Source organism: Equus caballus, chromosome 17, assembly GCF_041296265.1.
Source record: "Equus caballus isolate H_3958 breed thoroughbred chromosome 17, TB-T2T, whole genome shotgun sequence".
Classification (NCBI taxonomy): domain Eukaryota; kingdom Metazoa; phylum Chordata; class Mammalia; order Perissodactyla; family Equidae; genus Equus; species Equus caballus.
This window is the reverse complement of record NC_091700.1, coordinates 49,690,532-49,697,998: the sequence shown is the minus strand read 5'-3', so window position 1 is coordinate 49,697,998 and position 7,467 is coordinate 49,690,532. Positions and strand designations below refer to the sequence as shown.

The 7,467-nt window shown below is 44.7% G+C and overlaps 1 long non-coding RNA gene across 1 annotated transcript; it reads right to left on the bottom strand.

Annotated features, from left to right (window-relative positions):
- Nucleotides 1–3,234: 3,234 nt before the first annotated feature.
- On the bottom strand, nt 3,235–4,817 carry LOC111768682 (uncharacterized). Its single transcript, XR_002801155.2, has 3 exons — nt 4,749–4,817; nt 4,409–4,530; nt 3,235–3,958 (listed from the first exon to the last, which is right to left on the bottom strand). It is a non-coding gene; the product is annotated as an uncharacterized lncRNA (long non-coding RNA).
- Nucleotides 4,818–7,467: the final 2,650 nt, after the last annotated feature.

The window sequence follows — 7,467 nt, the reverse complement described above, 5'->3', positions numbered from 1 at the left end:
TTTTTTCCAGTTTTATGCTTGTTTTGTGGAGAGGAATCACCGGCCTCTCATGCTACCGTCACCAGAAGTCACTCCCACCATCTTCTCTCAAGACACCGCCGTGGAGGCCCCAGGAGAAGCCAGCAGTGCGGAGTCCTCACTCTGCGGACCCAGTCCAGCCCCAGAACTGCTCTGGAGAGGCAGATGTCCATGCCCTTCAGAACCGTCTCCCAGAAACTCTTCTCTCTCTCCACATTTCCCAGCTCTGCCCTGGGAGAGGCAAAACGGAGTCAAGATTTTGCAACTTGAATCTATTTCTTTTTTATGCATATTATCTGATGTCAGAAAACATACAACTCTGGCTGCTGAAGCTCCAGCTTTGACTGTCACTCTTGTGTTTTTCACTGCAGTTAATGAACCATAACTGCCCCCAAATAGTTTGGCTCTCAGACTTTTGGGGCCAACATTCCTAGTTGGGCATCAACTTACCATTGCATTTATATGAAAGAACAAGAAAGAGCTTTGTTTGTGTGGGTTTTTTTTTTTTTTTTTTTGCTACTCAAGTCTCATTCCTTGTACCTGAGAGCTTAGCCTTGGACCATTTTAGAGAAAGGACCAGAATGTTTTAGCCTGCTGCTCCTCTTTATTTTTGTTACATTACCCCTACGTTAGAATCCTCCTTTGGGAACTCTTAGAAAATAAAGGAAAACGCCAGCCCCCCATGGCAATGGATGTGCAAGTTATCTAGCGAGGTAGAGGAATACTTGCAAGGTGTTCACAAATCTAAATGCGATGCATTCATTATTTGTAGTCTGAATAAATAATGTAGCTACAGCCACTTTTCGAATGCATGTACAGCCCTGCTGTAAAGTGCTGGGATGTTTATAGTAGCTAGTATTATTGTACATGTTCTCTAACTTTGGATGTTTGAGTCTACAGCCTCTATATCATGCCAGAAGGTAGGAAGGTCTATGAAATTTATTGATGTTAGAAAGTATTCCTCATTCTCAAAAAGATTGGGAATCACTGAACCAGGGAAACTGGGTCTCTAGCAAAAGCATCTCTTCCCTTTTTTGGCATAGGGAAGGGGCAATATCAGAGACGGTGTGTGCCTCCACCACCACCACTGGCTCACACTCATAATGTTGGCCAGCTATTGGGTGTGATGCTCTTGTGGAATAGGCAAGATACCGATCTGGGAGTCTGGAGACTCAACTTCTTCTCCAAGGTCTGCCATTAACTTGCTGGAAAATCTTGGGTCTTTCACTTAATTTTCTTGGGCCTCCATCTCTTCATCTATAAAATGATATCACTAAATGATGTCAAAGACTCTTGGCAGCTCAGCCATTCTTTGACTCAACACCTCGTAATGCTAGGCCCCTTGCACACATCTCCCTGCTCATAAATCCCAGAATTGCCAGAGACCCTTTACAGATAATTGTATTTCCCAGCTTCGTGCCAACAGCCTCTTCACTCGGCTACTCATCATAAAAAAAATGCAGCTCAGGGCAGAAGTGACCGAGAACATCAGGGTTCAGGCTGAGGAACACCCATAGCCTCACCTGTCCCCGAAACAGCCACCATTTACTGAGCACTAACTATGTGCTGGGCACCCTGATAAGCACTTTTTGTGTATTAAATCATTTGATCCTCACGATAACCTTGAGGGATCCTGTTATTTATCCCCCTTTACAAGTAAGGAAACCCAAACCGTTCTCTGATCTGCTTCTGCATCATCTCTGCATGCTTTAGATGATCTTCCCCTTACAGAGAAATAAGCTATGTATTCGTTCTTAGAATATAACTCATAAACACTAAGCCCCATCAACATGTGGGTCCCTGTCACGGAGCACAGCAAGATTCAGGGTAGAAAATAAAAGTTTCATTTAGCTATTACCATTTAATATTTCCTTCTCTGAGACAAACGTCAAGTGTCTATGTAATTATCCTTAACCCTCACTGGGAGCAGAGAAGAAGGCAGTGATTCAAACTTTCCCACTCCTTTTCGTTCATCGTAAAGGAAGAACACCTAGAATGGTGGGGAAGGCTTCAACTGGACAAAGTTCTTGGCAGCTGGAGGCCTTCAGTGCTGAGAGAAATCGTGACTTCTGCAGCTGAGTCAGTCAGCCCCGTCCATAACCCGTTTGCTAACTGCCTCACCAGTCCCCAACCCAAAGAAAACTGGGCTCACCCTATACACACTAAATTAGAACAAATATAAGCAATGATGACACACAGGGTTGGTGACATTGCCATGAAAGGCCATCCCCCATATAGAATTCTTGTGTGTATAATATATGGATGACTAGAGACCAGTGCAGAACTTCTGGAAAACAACATGACAAAACTAAACAATTCTCAGCAATCTTACTTCTGAATGTCTATCCCCAGAAAATATATCAATAAAAACAAGAAAACTCATACACAAAAATGTCCACTGAACACTGAAACCCACATAAATATCCACACACAAAAAAAACAATTTTTTCAATAGTCGTTAAACACCTATTGTGTGTCAGGCACTATGTGAGACTCCAAGATGAACACGACTCTCCTATAGGAGTGTGCTGAATATTGAGACTGTTTCATTTTGTTCAGGTTTCACTTGTTCATTTTCATCGATTAGTACAGACCCTTTTCTGGCTCTCCTATATATCACGGGGCTGCAAGATTGGGAACCACATGGCATGCAAGATCCTGGAGGGGATTTGTATTCTGCCAATGAGATGTGTTTGCATGAGGTTTGGAAGGTAGAAGGGAGGCAAGAGGACCCATTCTTATCCCTCCAGCACCAGTAGTGGACACTTGGGCTTTGTCAGATGTCAGTTTTTACAGAAACCAGTGAAACTCTTGCCAACCACCCACCTGGGTGTTGTGGGGCAGCTGGGACCATCAGCAGCATTTTCTTGGAGTTTTCTGATCTCTGCTCTACACAGTACTTCCTGATTCTCGGAAAGCCAGCAGTGGACCTGAAAGTTAGGGAGATCGCCCCTCTCACCCCCTCCCCCGCTGCTGATTTGCATTTCTCCAACTTTAGTTTTGTAAGCACCTAATTCCCTGTGTTAAATCCCTGTCTGATTAAAATATCTAGAGTAATATATATTTTCCTTGATCCCTAACTTATTGCAGAGAGACTGCAGTCTAGAGCGGCAGTGTCCAGCATAAAAAGAATGTCACACACACACACGCACGCCACGTGTGTAATTTAAATTTTTTTAGGAGCCATATGAAAAAAGTAAAAATAAACAGGTGAAATTAATTTAACAATATATTTTATTTAACTCAATATATCCAAAATGCTGCCATTTCAACATGTAATCAATATTGAAATATTAATTAGGTCATTTATTTTTTGTACTAAGTCTTCAAGATACAGAGTATATTTTACACATACGGCACTACTCAATTAGACCAGCCACATTTCAAGCACTTAATAGCTACATGAGACTGGCAGCTCTCATACTCTATAACATAGATCTAGTTAATAAACTATGGCACAATACAATGGCAGATGATGGTGCTGCTATTTAAGTAACTGTGGTTGGTTCATCTCTCCGCCTGGGTCAGCTGTCAGGTGAGAACTGGTTGATACCCAAGTTGAATCGAAGGCACCCTTTTGGATGAGGAAGAAGGAAGGTTCTGTAAGCACCCCCAAAACTACATAAGAAATTCCATCAGGCAAGAAGGGACTGGGTCCAGGGTGCTGGGAGGCGTCTGTGTTGTGTGAGGTGAACTCAGGTGCAGGGTAGGAGGGGAGCCGCTCCTGAATGGCGTAGCTCCCTGCAGACATCCCGGCGTGAGCTCCTCCATCAGGCCCACTGGGAATGGGCGGTCTGACAGAAGAAAGTCAGGAAGACTTATATGGAGAGGTGTTAAGCTGGTCAGATAAGCCTGAAACAAGAACCTTATTTATAGGCAGGTCCAAGAGCACCAGCAATAGAAACCCAGCTCTGGAGACTGTATCTTGACAACTGTGAATCTGAACCAGAAAAAAAAAAAAAAAGATGTAAGGATGGATTCTGGAGAGAGCAGCAGTTACCAAGATCAGGTCAAGCCAGGATGGATGTGTGTAGACCGTAGACTACAAGAACAGACTGAGAGCAACTGATGACCCAGTAACCAAGAATAGGTGTGGAAGGAGCTGGGTGTGCCTGCCCTGAGGCTGGGAGGGACTGTGGCCCGTGGCTGCCGATATCTGTTTCTGCTGGCTGCCTTTGGCATTGTTTCTGCCTAAAACAGCCATGCACAGCTTCTGACACATGATAATAGTAACCAAGAGTTTATTTGTGAGTTCCTACTACATGGCAGGCGCTGTGCTAAGCACTTTGCACAAATAATCCCAATTTAATCCTCCCTGAAGCCCTATGAGGAAAGCATTATTATTAGCCCCATTTTACAGATAAGAAAACTGAGGGATTCAGAACCTTACCTGAGGATGTATACTTCTTAAATGTTGAAGCTGCAATTCAAACTCAAAAACCTTCATCTGGAGCCTTGTGCCTAATCACTATGCTATGATGCTTAAGTCAAAGTTTGCTGACTTTGCTTCAACTGGAAAAGGAAAGATATAAGCGGGGGGCGGGGGGGGGGGGCAGGGGCAGGGGGGGAAAGTGTCAAAACTCAATTTTGCCAAATTCACAAATATTGTATTGAGTTCAGACGTGGGCTGGGGACAGTGGGAAGCAGGAGGAATGATACTGTCAACAGGGGCAGTGGTGTTCCCCCTCTACATATTCCAGAAATGACCGCCTGTGCACACAGGGACCTACCCACAGAGACCTGGGCAGGAGCGGGACTGCAGAATGCCACATTACTTCTGAGAAAAAGGAATCATTCTTAGGTAGGAGAAGGTGCTGTTGCCATGGCAACCACAAAGTCTTGGCCCAATGGCAGGGCAGTAGCTTGAGTCCTAATTCAGAGAGGATTGGTTTTCAGAAAAAAATGAAATAAGGAAGAATCAGTTTCTCTCAGCCAGAGCAGCCTTCCACAAAGGGGCAGTGTCTCTGCCGGCTCGAAATCTAAACAGAGGAACCGCAAATGCCCGGAGGCTGAAGAAAAGCCCGCGCAGAAGGTGAAGGCCCTTTCATAGCTGACAGTATCCCGGCGGGGTCTTAGCATGGATTTACCAAGGAGCCTGCCAGAACAAATACAGCACGCCTTTCCGACAGGATCCACATGCCAGTCGTGGGTCTCCCGCAGCAGCCTGCAGTCGGACCCTCACAATGCTGGCTTTCTCCCTCCCAGTCAACCCTCGTTTACTGAGCCCAGCTAAGCCCTGGCAGCTCTGGGTGCTTTCCTCCTCAGCCTCCTCAGTTCTGCCTGCAGCTCAGCCTATTCCGAAAAGCCTCCGGTTTAAACAGAGGCTGGTTGTGATCCCTCTCCAACGATGGCTGGCTCGTTCTATAAGAATTCAGGCCCAGCATGAGGGGTGCTCATGCCACCACCCTGTGCCCTGAGTCTACCTGTTCACTGCCCCCACCCCCCTGCTGGGAACACATACATGCACTACATACACACCTGGAAGGGCAGCTCAGTGTCCTGGGGCCAGGAAACCAACTGCAGGCACTTCCCCTCCCCGTTGGATTGACCCAACACCACCACCATGCTATTCCAGGACACAGCCACCACTCAGAAACTGTATAAACTGGGTCCTGCTTTTCTATCCTTTACCCCCGCTCTGAGGTGCCAATATAAGTACTTAATGCCTAGAGTAGGAAAAAAAAACAAAAACTCTACCCAAATCCTAGCACTTCCTGCACCTCAGAAGGGGTCAAAAACAGTGGAGCCAACTAATTAGAACTCATTGACAACAGGTTCCATAATCCTTTATTTTTATATTTTAGCTCATGCAGAAATTATTCAAGCATTAAACAGAATTTTAAATAGGTGAAAGAAAATATTCATCCCATTTTGGGATCCCCATGGGGTAAACTATTTTCATTTGTCTGTACTTGACTGCCGTTGTGTTTTTATCTCTCCAGAGAACTTTCACTATTATATCTCCTCTGAAGAACATGGGAAGATTAGAGAGGCTTTTTAACCCCCATTCCATAAAAGAAGCTCAGATGACCTAGTCAAGGCCAGGGGCTCAGCTGTTCTCTCAAGGTCACGACCAGAGCACAGTCTTAGTGAGTCTCGGGTCTAGGGCGCTATCCAACTTTCCAGAATATCGTGTGTATCAGCAGGGCTCATGTCCCCGGTTGAACCGAGGGCTGAGTGGATTAGGGAGACCGGTTTCCTTTCATAACAGGTAACAATGATTGTCTATCTAGGAAGGGGAGCTGGGTGGCTGAAGCCAGGGGCAAGAGGGAGACTTTCTTTCACTGTATACGCTTTGAATTGTGTACCATATGCATGAATCAACTATTCAGAAAATAACATTTAATTTTAAATATTAGTTTAAACATAATTTAAAATTTAAATGTAGTTTTTAATTTCCTCTTATAAATCAATTTTATCCTACCTCCAAGTTAATGGAGTTGAAACATACATTGTAATTACAATGATCCTTAAGTCTGGTTAGAGCCCTGGCTGGATGGGCCCAGAGCCAAGCCCAAAGGGAATAGACTTAGATGGGAGATGCTGGATTCAGAGTTAGTCTCTACACCATAAAGGTGCATAGTTCAGTGGAAATAAAACAGCCAGCTCGCAATTATCTGTGTTAATGAAGGAAAGTCACGAGGTACAGTCTAAAATGTAAGTGAAGATTAAAAGTAATATTTAATTTATATTTAGCATTGGAATGTGTTCGTATACTTTGGAATATGGATCTGTTTTATTCCGTGAACTTATAACACTGCAAACTAAATAAACCCAAAACACTGATATCTTGGGAAACTGTCCATATTTTCCCACCGTATCTGTTAGAATGCTTTTGGCTGCAGGAAACAAAAATCCTGACTGAAGCTGACTTAGATGATAAGAAAATTTATTGTCATATAAAACTGAGAGACCACAGGGCAGGGTCTCGAGATCTGCTGAGCTAGCAGCTCAGCAATGTCACTGAGGTCCCAGGTCCTTCTAACCCTTTGCTCTGCTGTTCTCAGGACTGGCTTCCTCCTCAGGCTCATAGCAATATGGCAGCAGGACTTCCAGGCATCCTCTCCAGACACGACAAGGTCAAGCGGAAAAAGAGAAGCCATCTTTCCACAGAATAAGGGAACCTCTCAGAATTATCCCACCTCTACAGCACCCTCAGACATCACTGCATGCCCTGGTTCATCACCTGCCATTCCAAAACCAATCACTAGCAGGGGAATAGAATCATTGCAACAGACTTAGACTAATCAAAGGGAGAGGAATGGATGTTGGCCTGTCAAACAAAACATCCACTGCATACACCATCATCCCCCCAAGGCCCTTCCTGCAGCCACTTCGTGAGAGGCATCACAGGGGAATAGACGGAGATTTTCCACTAACACAGAGCATCAGTTTATGTAGAGATGCCTCCCTCCTACCTCCTTCCTTGTGGGTTCACTCCTGCTAAGG